At 43.4% G+C, this 14,822-nt stretch overlaps 1 protein-coding gene across 4 annotated transcripts in view; it reads left to right on the forward strand.

The window, feature by feature from the left end:
- LOC130484558 (dual specificity calcium/calmodulin-dependent 3',5'-cyclic nucleotide phosphodiesterase 1C-like) overlaps positions 1-14,822 on the forward strand; it is a 173,025-nt gene that overhangs the window by 90,812 nt on the left and 67,391 nt on the right. The window lies entirely within an intron of this gene.

A 14,822-nucleotide genomic window follows, 5' to 3' on the forward strand; every position in this document is an offset into this window, starting at 1 on the left:
TGCATAGCAACCCTCATAACTATTCACTAGAAGGTTTACAAAAGGCTAGGGAAAAGCATCTGGAATAGGCTGGAGAGGGGAAAGGAAGTGGGGAAAGCTGGGCTTCTTCCCACTCCAAGCCATTCTGAATCAGTGGCTGGTGGGAGGGGGGCAAGCTTGGAGATGGATGTGGGAGAATTTGGCAGTGGAGGAATGTCGCCAAAAAATTTCCTTTTTAATTTAATGTCAGGTTTTTTAAAGGGCATGATTTTCAGGTGCTGATATTCCCAAACGAAAAAACGGTGCCCAAAAATTTATGAAAATGGTATCAAACCTCCCAAAATTTTAGCATGCCGAAAACCATGCCCTTTTAGAAACAACCCTGTCTGAAATTATAGCAAAATGTTTTAAATAATCACCCCTACTGGTCTTGCCCTGGTTGGCTCTCTCAGTCACCTGCCTTTCCTGGGGTGGCCTAGGATGTAATCCCCAGAGTGGCCACTAGTGGAATGATATTGTGGCTCTCTTTTCGGGTTGCCAACCTCCAGGTACTAGCTGGAGATCTCCTGCTATTACAACTGATCTCCAGCCGATACAGATCAGTTCACCTGGAGAAAATGGCCACTTTGGCAATTGGACTCTATGGCATTGAAATCCCTCCCCTCCCCAAACCCTGCCCTCCTCAGGCTCCGCCCCAAAAACCTCCCGCCGGTGGTGAAGAGGGAACTGGAAACCCTGCTCTCTTTATGCTTAGGGTTGCTTGTGGCTACAGTGGTGCAAAAAGAAAGGTGCTGGGCCCTGGCTCCTAGAGTCTTGGGTCCCGAGGAATCTCTGGTGCCCTACTTGGTTTGGCTGACACTGAAGCCCTGTAACGAAGCTCCAAGTAGGTGCCTTGTAGTGCATTGTGGTTACTATATAGAACAGTTTATTTTCCCGAAAACTGACGGGATCTCTTAGGTTGGCAGAACACTGAATTGTTTTTAACTCAACCCCCCCTGTTCTTAGACTGAGGTCTTGAACAATAAAACCATAAAACCTAAATAAGACTCATAACTAGTGGTTAAGAGCGGTGGTTTGGAGTGGTGGACTCTGATCTGGAGAACTGGGTTTGATTCCCCCCTCCTCCACATGAGTGGCGGAGGCTAATCTGGTGATCTGGATTTGTTTCCCCGTTCCTACACATGAAGCCAGCTGGGTGACCTTGGGTTAGTCACAGCTCTTAGAGCTCTCTCAGCCGCACCTACCTCAAAGGGTGTCTGTTGTGGGGAGGGAAGGGGAAGGTGACTGTAAGCTGGTTTGAGTCTTCTTCTTCAAATGAGCAACAAACTAAGCACATTGAGGGTTACAGTCCTCTATGAGGAATTGAACCTTTTCCTCTAGAGGTGTTCAAGAAAATGGGGACCTTTTATTAAAACATGGCCATTTCAGCCTATGTTGGGACACATAAGGGCATTGTAAAAGGATATGTACCAAGGAGTCCATTGACTGAAAAGGGCAGGGACATTGCCAGTCTGAAAAAGGGGTCCTTAATAGTCAGCCCAGCAAAACCAGAATGCAACACTGCAGATTTCATTGTCCATGTGAGGGCCAGCCATTGTATAGTAGATATAGGGCAAAAATGCATGGTCGCTTCAGACTCCTTTATTCCCTGTTTCAGCCAGGATTCAGCCAGGATCGAACGCACGTTCAGCGAAACGCATGTGTTCGATCCTGGCTGAATCCTGGCTGAAACAGGGAATAAAGGAGGCTAAAGCGACCATGCTTTTTCACCCATAGTAAAGCAGATACAGTAAAGATTTCGAAACACTTTAGTAAGGATACATGATACAGTGGGACACAGGAATGCTGCCGTGTCTTGAGGTGAAACAGGCATGCAAGAATTAGAAATCTGAGCAAGGATTACTCTCCCATTGTGGATACCCGGTGTTCGTGTGTGTGCACAGGGTGCCTGAATAGTTGTCTGTTTCTCCGAATGGCCCACCGGTCCTTTTACAAGAGGCTATATCCAAAGACCACTGACCACAATGAATATCCTTGCAATGACTTAAGTAGCTCTTTAAGCCTTTCCTATATTGATGACATGAGTAGTTTTGTGAATTTAATTTATTCTACTTGCGTCAGTGACTGTGGTAGCATCAAGTAATCTGATCTAGTTACATGTGACTTAATGGGCACCATAAGCTCTTGCCCAAGGCGTTGGATCTGAAGCCCTGATTCCTGTGTAAGGGGGGAATATTGATCACAAAGCAGTATGTTTTATACTTAATGCCTTGATGAGCCTTTGCAAAGCCAAGATTGTTCTTTAAGATAAGTTGGTACCTGCGTTCCTAGCAGACACACTAAACAGGCCGTTTTGCGTTTCTAACTAATAACTGAAGATGAATTTTCTGTTGCTTTCTGCTTTGGCAGTCTAGATGGTGCTGTTTTTTTTTAATTGCCTGTTGTTGTTATTGATCTCCGGAGCACATTTCATCACTCATTCCCAGGTTGTCAGAAATTGCTGGCTCGGTTATTTAAGCAGCAAGCAATCCAACTTCCACAGGTCCAGCACGTTCGTTTAAAGAAACAGATGGTGCCTTGATTTACAACCCCTTGGCAAGTGACAATATGTTAATGACATGTAATAGGTACCCCAATACGGTTAACTGCCTGTCTGGAGAGGCCTTGTTTAGGAAATCACATATTAGATGCTGCTGGGAATATATTGTGCAAGGATGTAGCGAATGAAAGTAGGAAATTTGTTTTTCGGTGCAATTCCAAAGCAAATACCAGACAAATGCCTCAGTTGGTATGTATTTATATTAGTTTTGCAGAAGACTGTTGGGCTTTAGTAACTAGACAGATGGCAACACGTGTTTTCGGCAAGGCAGAATGGGTTTGTGTAATGGGGACCTTCAAAACCCACTGGACTAGTTTAGAGGAAATTTTTGACGGTAGAGAGGGTGTTTCTATAAAGATCTTGGCAAAGCAAATGAGCATGTGCAGAGTTTTTTAAAAAATCTCACCACAGAATCTCCACTTGCTTCTAAGATTTGCATGGCAGGACTTCTAGATGAAGAAGGTATGACTTGTAATTAAAATAGAACCCAAGCACGTCTCTTTGTAGAAATGAATCGAGGGGGTCATGTCCATTATGATACATGCCGATGGTGCAAGGCTGGTGTGCATTATTTGGAGGGGAAAAAAACATGAAGAAAGAAAGATGCTTGCCAAACAAAAGGGTGTTTAGTTGGATGACCTGGTCACGGACAGAGTTTCATTCAGAGCGCAGAACTAACATTAAAGAACTTCTGCAACGACATGGAAGCTGGCTTTGAGTGTCAGAAAGGCTGAAATCTGACTACTTGCTGGGAAATGGTGCTTGATTTTTAGTACAGCCAAGCATTGTAAAATGGACAGATTCTAACCTGCTAATTATGAATGTTTACTATCACTTCTTTTAGTTTTAATTTCTGAATTTGAATTCCTGCATGTCTACTCACCTTTTTTCTTTCATTTCTCTTCAGAGTCCTTCTAAACTCCTGTGTTGCTCTGATGCCATTGTTCTGTTGCCTTTGGGATTTATTAACTTATTCTCCCCAGGCAATCCTACTCATTCTTTGAGATGTGATTCTAGAACATATATAGAGTTGCCAACCTCCAGGTACTGAAATCAAAACACGAGCTAGTGCCAAATTTAGGGATTAGCTATAAAGAAGAACCAGCATTTATGGCAAAAACTGAAACGTATTCAGAATGTAAACAGCATTAGTGTATTCCACATCAAGTGTAATAAACAACTTGTTATCTAATACAATGAAATAACTCTAATAGAACAGAGTAAAGTCCATGGATGCCAAGAGTAAAGTAATCCATACAAAGAAGAGCAAAAATATACATACCAAGGAACATTGGCAAAATGGGGCTATATGCTGATGTTCCTTGGTATGTATATTTTTGCTCTTCTTTGTACGGATTACTAAACCCTTGGTTAGATTCTAATATGTAACTATATATTACAGAACAAATGTTCTGAACTACTTACATAGAACTTCGCGGGATTGCCGGAATTGAAAAAGCTGGCACGAAATAGGACTAACTACCAGAAACCTATTTACTTTACTCTTGGCATCCGTGGACTTTACTCTGTTCTATTAGAGTTATTTCATTGTATTAGATAACAAGTTGTTTATTACACTTGATGTGGAATACACTAATGCTGTTTACATTCTGAATACATTTCAATTTTTGCCATAAGTGCTGGTTCTTCTTTATAGCTAACCTTCAGGTACTGGCAAAGAGGGACCTGGCAACCATAAACATATATCTGTGTCATATACCTTTTTCCCATTAACAGAGAAATCGTTTATGTTTCTTCATCTGTTGTCTTCCCCATGTCTCTTCTGCTTTGCCATCCCTCATATGTCTACTTTTTAAAATTGTAAACCTGTGGAAAAGGTCTTTTTTCAAACCTCTGTCCACCTTTTACACTATTTAGTGCCGTATTCATTTTAGATGCTAAGTAATCTTAAAATCATCATCAAGTAATATTTGTGAAGGAAACAGAGTAGAGGTTGAAAGTGGGAAAGAAGTTCCAGTCTTTGATAGTTAGACCATTTCCCCTATTATTTTACTAAAATCTTGCTCTTTATCATCCAAATCCATAGTTTCCAATTAGATTTGTAGAGAACAGAACTATAATCTACCCTACCCTTTTTTTTCTTTGAACATTGTGTCTTCAAGCTGTATCTCAGACTGCTTTGGAAACACAACTCAGCTTCAGAAGGAGTTTGCAGTGCAGAAGGGGTGCTGCTTGACAAAAAATTGCTGGGAAAAACTTCTCTTGGTTCATTTGTGATGGGGTAACTCAAGAGAAGAGAACTGTTTATATGCTGAAGGTCCCAGGTCCAACCCTTGCCATTCCAGTTAAAAAGGTGGTTTGGAGCACCTAAAGCACCAGGTCCAACCCTTGCCATTCCAGTTAAAAAGGTGGTTTGGAGCACCTAAAGAAGCTGCTACAGTCTAAGTCAGTGGTTCCCAACCTTTTTGTGACCAGGGACCACTAAGACTTTTTTGTTTGGTGCAGGGACCTCAAGATTCAAAACAAAAATTCTGAGAATTTGAAAATAAACTTTAATCATAACTGTTAGTTAAACATTAAACTTAGAATAATATTTGAATATATATTTTTATAATAGAGAACTTTTAATTGAAAATATTAATTTATTATGGGTTTATAACTTTGTTTTGCGGACCTTAATTTAGTTCTCGCGGACCCCTGGGGGTCCACGGACCCCTGGTTGGGAACCAGTGGTCTAAGTAAACAATAGTGGGCTAGATAGACTATTGGGTATGTCTTAATATGAAGTATTTTTGCAGGTTCAGATTGAAGTTTGTCAGTATCTCTTAGGTCTTGTGTGTGTAAAGTGCTGGCAAGTCGCAGCCGTCTCATGGCGACCCCTTATGGGGTTTTCAAAGGCAGGAGACTAACAAAGGTGGTTTACCAGTGCCTTCCTCTGCATAGTGAGCCTGGTATTTTTTGGTAGTCTCCCATCCAAATACTAACCAGAGCTGACCCTGTTTAGCTTCCGAGATCTGATGGGATCAGGCTACACCATGCTGCCGTCCCTCCCAATATCTCTTAGGTCTTAACTGGGCAGAAATCAGTTTTGCTATCTGTTAATGTGCAAATCAGAAAATTGTCATTGGATCCAGAAGATATTGCCACTTGTAATTTGCCATTTCTATACATAAGAACATATTGTTTATGTTAAACACAATTTCTGTGTTTTTTAGAACATGCAGTGGACAAAGTAAAAGTTCTCAACAGTTTGCTCAAGTTGAGTGTTTGGGACCTGGCAGTAAAGCTCTGATTAAGTTTGGAAAACTAAAACTTTATCAGAGGTTAGCACTCAGTCATGAGCATAAACACATAGGGCTGCCAGGTCCCTCTTCGCCACTGGTGGGAGATTTCTGGGGCAGAGCCTGAGGAGGGCGGGGTTTGGAGAGGGGAGGGACTTCAATGCCATGGAGTCCAATTGCCAAAGTGACCATTTTATCCAGGTGAATTGATCTCTATCAGCTGGAAATCAGTTGTAATAGCAGGAGATCTCCAGCTAGTACCGGTCTGTTGGCAACCCTATAAACACAGGATAAAGTCCAAGTCACACAGAATCAAAACAAGAGTTTGACTTGAGCCGTTCCAGGTGATGTAGCTATTGCCTATTAGCTATTCAGGCCAGATTTCTTCCACTTGGACCTTTACAGGAACCAAGATAGCAAACAGGAAAGGAAGGTAGGTTAAGGAGGCTGAACTGGGGTCTGAAAACATGACGAGGGCCTTGAAAAACATCGAATTAAAGCCCCTGCCTCCTCTTTTAAAACTACCCACCTATAGCTGAAAGCAAACATTGTTCAATACAATTGTGGCCATCTGCTTGGCTGGCTGGCCCCATGCAAGTCATTTGACCTCTGTCTCTCCAAACTGAAGAGTAAGCCATTTGCATCCTAAGTTATCGTACAAATATTACTGTTGCTGAGTACTCTTTAAAACCAATGCTGTGTATCCACCATATGTATTTACGCACCCGATATTCAGATGACTGTAATGGTATGTAAATCAAACCCAGCCATGGCCCATGGTAGTTCATGGAATTCCCAGCTGCCACCACTTTTACTGAGAAGCCCTTCTGGTTAGGGGAGCGGCTGCTTGACGGTAACAAACCTTGGCTGTCTGGAACTAGTTGTGTGATTCTTTCAACTCAAGCCACTCTTCTTAAGTCCAGTTTTTTTAAGTACTTCACTCCAGATGGAGATGACATCATGTTAGTTTTAATATTTCGCTTTCATTTTTTTTCCAGCTGGCAGAAACTAAGAGATAGACTCCTAGTACAGTTGTAAGCAAAGCTACATCTTTCTTTGTCCTGCTTGAAAGGGTAGACCTCTGCTTAAGATTGCACTGTTTCTTAGGGTGCAGCAATATCATTAGAATAAAATTCAATTATATATACCTTTAATTTTTTGGTAAGATAGATATCATATATTTCATGTACATAAAGTAATAAACTAATTTCAGGTATAATAAGAAAGTGTATTGTATATATGGCAATTTCCCCTCCCCCTAAAATTAAGGATACCCCACACCCACAAAAAAGGAGAAATAATCCCACTGTCACTTTCCCACTACCATAATGGCTTCAAAATTTCTGGAAATATATACAGAATTATCCATCACTATCCACTATACCTAGAGAGAACATCTGTTGATTTGTTTGCATATGCCTTTTAGCATGAGAATGTAAGGGGAAGCAGCTGTCATCACACAGTTCTCCAAGGGCTCATATTGTTTCGATCAATGGCCATTAATTTGAACATGGGGAGGGGCAGGGTTTAGTGTTACCCTAATTAGATAGTCTCCCCATTTTGGTTGGGGAATTAGCTGGGGAGACTATATTTTGCAAGAGGCAGGGTTAGTCGGAATCTTTTCCCTATGTAGACAGGTCAACCCCCAATGAACTCTCAGTAAAAAGGACATTTGTTTTAAGAATTAATTGTTTTTTATTGTAAAAATAACCTTTGAAACTCACACACACAACAAAACAAAACAAATCCTGATACATTGAAGAACTAGGAAAATAAAGGTATGAGGGGGTGGGCAAAAGGATAAGTGGGTCCCAGGGGAAAATTATATTTACCTGATCCAGGGATTGAGATCCAGAGGGGCAGCTGCAAGAACGGAAAGAGAACTGCACACACAAGTACAGGGTTTGTGTTTTGGCTCCAAGGAAAATACTCACAATTTGCTATGGCAAATGGGGTGATATTTATACCCCAAAGAGGGGTTGGAGGTATGGTGTCACTGCGCCCTGCAGTGTCTGGTAATAGCCTGTCATTCCCAGTGGACAAAAGGTGAGATTGCTCTTGATCAGATAGGAGTAGGAAGGAGAACAAAACAGGAGGTGAGGTAGATCAGAAACAATGCCTAGGTACTTTGGGCTAAGTACCCCTGAGCATTGGCTATAGAGTTTTAGATGAAGATGAAGTCTGGGAAACTATCTGCCAGGGTGAATGAGAGGGTTTGGCTGGCAACTTGAAGAGTTCGTGTCCATCCTGGTTTTCTGAATGCAGTTCTGCCTCTGATGAGATTAGTGAGGTGTGTCTTGCTGACCCAGGGCTAGTATTTGGGAGGGAAGCTCTACTTTAACCATTTACCAGAAAAACACCAAACAACTTGCTGAAAGGAATGGCCACAACTTTATTTTAACAGCTGTAAACAACTTTGGCATGGCATGGGGGCTGGATTGCTGTCCACAGCTGACCCCAATGCGGCTTAGATGTGGAATCCCCTCCCAGCGGTCCCGCTGGGAGTGTTTTAAGGATGGCAGGGAATGAACCCACCCGGGCTTAAGCCACTTGGTAGCTTCTGTGCCACTTGGGGAGCAGGCTCCGGAACCGCCTACCTCCATAGGGGCGTGTTCACCTACCCGGCCCATCCCCAAAATCCCTTATTGGGATTCCTGTATGCAGAAGGAAGGGGCACGCAGGCCGCTTCCTTCCTCAAAGGCAACCAGCCCACATGCCCATTTGCCCTAAGTTGTGACAATTAACAAAAACCATAAACATCAGGGAGGGAGGGTGGGGCAAAAGCAGGCGGCAACTGCAGCTTCACGGCACACCCACTCCCTTTTTATTTTCCCTGGACGGGCCGGAGTGGAAACTTCACCCCGGCCGTCCATCCCTGCGCCTGCATCAACAGCCCCCCGATAGGCTCAATTCAGATTCTTGGGTTATGGGCTGATTGGTCCGGCGCCCCCCCCCCAACCTAGGGCTCGCCGAAACCCCTTGTTAAGGCCCCGTGACTGCCTGGTCACGTTGCCAGGACTTTCGTGCCCTGCTGACCTTCCTCTCTCAGCCCCAGGTCACCAAATCGGGCCCCAGGGCAATTCCTGGAACCTTTCTTGTCTGCTGCAGGAGAGAACTAAACAAATGCTGAAGAAGTCTGTCTTTTGCCTTTTTGTTTCCAAGTTACATCAGATGTTCTCCCAAGGTGAAACAGGTAATCAAGCTTGAACTTGCCAGGTCGGCTCTGTAGCTTGGCACAGAAGATGGATGCCAGGAGACCCCTTTTGTCTCTGGCTATGCAGTAGTTTTCCATCCCTGCACACTTGCTCCAGTCCTGAACACCTTGCCTGGTGTACCAGGGTAGCCTCGGGCTATCAGGATAACACAACATTAGGTGGGGCATGGCTCAGTGGAGAACATCTGCATGGCATACAGAAGGTCCTAAGTTCAATCCCCAGCACCCCAAAAGGATTATATAATCAGAGATGTGAAAAACCTCTGCCTAAGATTCCAGACAGTGGCTGCCAATCTGAGTAGACAATAGTGACCTTGATGGACCAGACCAATGGCCTGATGCGGTATAACACAGTTTAACATATTCTTCTTCCTGGGTTCCTGCCTGTGTGCAGACCATTCCCTGCCAATGGCTCACCACCCAACCTAGCTGAAATGCTGCACGGCTTTCAGTCATTTGAAAGCTCTGATGCCACGAAGGTCTATAATTTATTCAGAATGGTTGTAGTCATGCTTTGAGAGCATTTGTCACATGGCGACGGCCGCGCTTTCGACGAAGGCGTGTGGCTGCTGCCAGGGCTGCTACAAGATAAATCATAGCAGCATTTATAGATAACAAATGGTGAGACAAAGGCAACATCATTTTTGTGTGTGCATGAGAAATAGAGTGTTCTGTTTTGAAACCTCCCTGCCTTCTCCCAATGATTGATGCACTGTGTGTCGTACCTAATCTGGCATGATGGATGCTAGTGCCGTGATGTTATAGCTATTCAATAGGCCCATCTTGTTTATGGGCGTTGAATTCGGCGCCGCAAACTTGCAACGTGTTGTTATTTAGAGAGCTACACAGAACATTGAATAAGGTCATTTTTTTGGTCCGTTTTGATTTTCCCCCTCTTTATGGTAGCTATTATATCTGTGTGGATTCTTGTTGCGTTGACTTGTTTTCATTGGTTTCGATGGAAAGCACATTTCTGCTTGTAACTTTTTATATTTGCTATACACCTAAGTGGGATAAAAATCTTAGGGCTTCTTTGGTTCTTGTAGGTTATCCGGGCTGTGTAACCGTGCTCTTGGAATTTTCTTTCCTGACGTTTCGCCAGCAACTGTGGCAGGCATCTTCAGAGTAGTAACACTGAAGGACAGTGTCTCTCAGTGTCAAAGGTGTAGGAAGAGTAATATATAGTCAGAAAGGGGGTTGGGTTTGAGCTGAGTATTGTCCTGCAAAAGTATTGTCCTGTAAGTATCAAGATAATGTGCTAATGAGGGTATGGTATGTTAATATGGAACCATTGTATCATGAAGTGATCTGTTAATGTGTGTAATCCAAAACTAATCTGTATGGCTATTGTTGAATGTTGTCTTTGTCTGGAGGTTTTTCAGGGCAGGAAGCCAAGCCTTATTCATTCTTAAACTCTCCTCTTTTCTGTTAAAGTTGTGCTGATGTTTATGAATTTCAATGGCTTCTCTGTGCAATCTGACAAAATAGTTGGTAGAATTGTCCAGTCTTTCAGTGTCTTGGAATAAGACCCTGTGTCCTGTTTGTGTCAGTCCATGTTCAGCCACTGCTGATTTCTCAGGTTGGCCAAGTCTGCAGTATCTTTCATGTTCTTTTATCCTTGTTTGTATGCTGCGTTTTGTGGTCCCGATGTAAACTTCTCCACAGCTGCAAGGTATACGATATACTCCTGCAGAGGTGAGGGGGTCTCTTTTGTCTTTTGCTGATCGTAGCATTTGTTGTATTTTCTTGGTGGGTTTAAACACTGTTTGTAGGTTATGTTTTTTCAAAAGTTTCTCCATCCTATCAGTGACTCCTTTAATAAATGGCAAGAAAACCTTTCCTATGGGAGACTGTTTTTCTTGAGTTTTCTGATTTTTGTTTGGTTCAATGGCCCTTCTGATTTCATTCTTGGAGTAGCCGTTTGCTAGCAGTGCGTGATTTTGATGGTTAGTTTCTTCCTTGAGAAACTGTGGTTCACAGATCCGTCTTGCACGGTCCATTAATGTTTTGATTATTCCTCTTTTCTGTCGGGGGTGGTGGTTGGAGTTTTTGTGTAAGTAGCGATCTGTGTGAGTTGGTTTCCGGTAGACCTTGTGACCTAACTGAAGGTTTGATTTACGGATGACAAGGGTATCAAGAAATGGGAGTTTACCCTCAATTTCCTTTTCCATGGTAAACTGAATGTTTGGATGGATATTATTAAGGTGGTTTAGAAAGTCCATTAATTTTTCTTCCCCATGGCTCCAAATGGTAAATGTATCATCTACGAACCTGAACCAGACTGTAGGTTTGTAAGGTGCTGATTCTAATGCTGTCTTTTCAAAATATTCCATGTAAAAGTTTGCTATTACTGGACTGAGTGGACTTCCCATAGCTACTCCATCAATCTGTTCATAAAATTCTTGATCCCATAGGAAATAACTTGTTGTCAAACAATGGTGAAATAAGGCTGTTATATCTTCTGGAAAAAATCTGGTTAATCAATGAGATTGTGTCTTTAACTGGAACCTTGGTAAAGAGGGATACAACATCAAAACTGATTAATATATCCTTTGGATTGAGTCTTAACGGACTGATTTTGTTGATGAAGTGAGTTGAATCTTTGATGTAAGAAGTGGTTTTTCCAATGTAGTCCTGTAGGAGGGTGGTCAAATATTTAGCTAATTCATATGTTGGGGAACCAATGGCACTCACGATGGGTCGGAGTGAAAGACTGGACAATTCTACCAACTATTTTGTCAGATTGCACAGAGAAGCCATTGAAATTCATAAACATCAGCACAACTTTAACAGAAAAGAGGAGAGTTTAAGAATGAATAAGGCTTGGCTTCCTGCCCTGAAAAACCTCCAGACAAAGACAACATTCAACAATAGCCATACAGATTAGTTTTGGATTACACACATTAACAGATCACTTCAGGATACAATGGTTCCATATTAACATACCATACCCTCATTAGCACATTATCTTGATACTTACAGGACAATACTTTTGCAGGACAATACTCAGCTCAAACCCAACCCCCTTTCTGACTATATATTACTCTTCCTACACCCTTGACACTGAGAGACACTGTCCTTCAGTGTTACTACTCTGAAGATGCCTGCCACAGTTGCTGGCGAAACGTCAGGAAAGAAAATTCCAAGACCACGGTTACACAGCCCGGATAACCTACAAGAACCAATGAACTCTGACCGTGAAAGCCTTCGACAATACTTAGGGCTTCTACTCTCCCACGCAAGGAATCCTTTCTGCCAAATTTCAGGCCCCAATGAACTATCCCTGTTTTACAGGCAATTACAATTCTTAGTGGCACAGCCGGCGCAAGGAAGCACCAATTGGCATGCATTCGTTTTCTCCTTTCTTTGGATCCTTGAGTGTTGGCGAGAATAGGCATAGTGTTCGCCTCTGTTGTACCATGAAAGGATTGCATATTGTGTGCTCTCCAAGTGGAGGCTGAAGATATCCTGGGATTACCACTGATCTCCAGATGACAGGATCAGTTCCACTGGAGAAAATGCTGCTGAAGTAGGGTTGCCAGGTCCCTCTTCACCACCAGCAGGAGGTTTTAGGAGCAGAGCCTGAGGAGGGTGGGGTTTAGGGAGGGGAGGGCATTCAATGCCATAGAGTCCAATCACCAAAGCGGCTATTTTCTCCAGGTGAAATGATCTCTGTCGGCTGGAGATCAGTTGTAACAGCAGGAGATCTCCAGCTAGTACCTGGAGGTTGGCAAACCCCACCTTCCACCCCCAAATCTCCAAGTATTTCCCAAGTGGGATTTGGCAACTCTAGGCACCCCAGATCACAAAGCAACTCACACATCCGGAAACTTTGTTTGTATAGGAGCCTCTCCAAAGCCACTCAGTGTCAGGTCTTTGCTACCTTTGGAGTAGGAGTTTGGCAATTGCAGGCCAGAGGCTGGCTTCCTGTCAAGGCCAGGCTCTGGCAGCCAGTCAAGGTTTTGTTCTCATGCTGCAAATCCTGTGTACTGTTTATCACAGATGTCATGTCTGCGATTCTCTGGGAACCGTGATCTCGTAGTTACTGCACTGTGGTTTCACTTCGGTTTACTTCCTTGCCTAGAATGCTTTTATACTGTAACCTGCCTGCTTAGACCCCATTAGCAACCTCTCCTGCAGTCAGCTTCTTTTAAATCTGTCTTTTTGCTCCTAATAAATTAGCATTGCTTAGGATCACCTGCCTGAGCGTGTCTGTTTATGGGATGCTAGGGATGGACGCCAGAGTCTGACACTCAGACAGTAAAATGTTTTGTGGAACATGGAAACAGTATACACTAACAGCCCAATCCTGACAAGAGGGGGAAAAGGGGATAAGAGTCGGCGTGACCTCTGTGCCGGCGTTAGTGCCACAGGGGCTGGCACAAGGGCGTTTACACCAGCTCTGGGGAGCCGTGCGGCTGCACCATGCTCGGGCACTGGCGCAGCTTTGCCAGCCGCGTTTTCCCGGTGCAGAGGCTCATGCCGGCGGCAAAGGGGGCATTCCCACGGACGGGGCTGACTTCAGTCAACTCCCTAATCCCTTTCGGCCTGCGAATCCTCCTTTTTGCAGGCGCTGAGTTACGCCTGTAAAAAGGCAGGCATAGCCCCGTGGAACTATAGAGAGTTCCACAGGGTTTTCTTCAAAAATGCTTTTTCGGCTTGCTGCGCTCGACAGCAAACTGCTCTGGAGGTACGTGGCTATGCTGTCCCCAGGCACTCCTTAATCACACCCCCTGTTATGATTGGGCTATAAATCTCCAGCTGGAGATGTCCTGTTCAGTGGGAACATTAGCAAGCCCTTACTTCGATCATATCCCTGTCACCTTGCTGAGTTGTTCTTTCCCCTTGCGGCTCCTTAGTTTGCCCAGAAAACTAAAACCAGATAGTGAGGCCGCAGAATAACTTGTAAATCCGAACATTTCAAACTGCTAATGAATATGTGAATAAAATGATGACAGTAGGATTAATTACACAAACTGTTGAGGCCTGAGCATAATTTGGGGGAAATGTTGCTTGATTTTTATCTAAATAAATATATCTAGTGTTTAGCCAGTCAAATGAAAAACGTGAAATACAAAGGTGTCATTTTCTATGTTGTGATAGTACTTCTGTGCCATATGTGTTATATTTATTCATCATTAATAGGGTTTCCAACTTCTAGGTAGTAGCTAGAGATCACCTGCTATTACCACTGATCTCCAGCCAATAGAGATCAGTTAACCTGGAGAAAATGGCACCTTTGCCCACTGGACTCTATGGAATTGAAGCCTCTCCCCTAACCCCGCCCTCCTCAGGCTCTGCCCCAAAAACCTCCAGCTGCTGGTGAAGAGGTACCTGGCAACCCTAATCATTAAGGCTATGGACACATGAGGGGTGCTGACGTCCCTCCTCCAATGCTACCCAAAAAAGTTCTACAGAAAGTTGGCAGACCATCTATAGCAACACTCAATGCTGGCAACCCTAACTGGGAATGAATTGCCTAACTGGGAATGAATAAAGATCTCTGGAAAAAAAAGCTGCTTAGACAGTGTGGTGTGGTTCACACCTAATGGCAAACAATAGTTTGACTTACGTTCATATATTCCTTCTTCCCCGTTCTTCTTTGTGCCTTCTTTCACTTTCTCCTTGGCAAACCAAGGTTTCCTTGCAAATCAGAACTGGAAAATAATGTGTAGTTCCAGTCTGCAGGTAAGCTATAGGCAACAATCATAGTTTACCTGATTTGGATGAATCAGCAAACAATGGATTGACAAGATAGAGGGAGCAAGGGAAGGGGGGGGACCCACGA

Source organism: Euleptes europaea, chromosome 11 (assembly GCF_029931775.1).
Source record: "Euleptes europaea isolate rEulEur1 chromosome 11, rEulEur1.hap1, whole genome shotgun sequence".
NCBI classification, from domain to species: Eukaryota; Metazoa; Chordata; class Lepidosauria; order Squamata; family Sphaerodactylidae; genus Euleptes; species Euleptes europaea.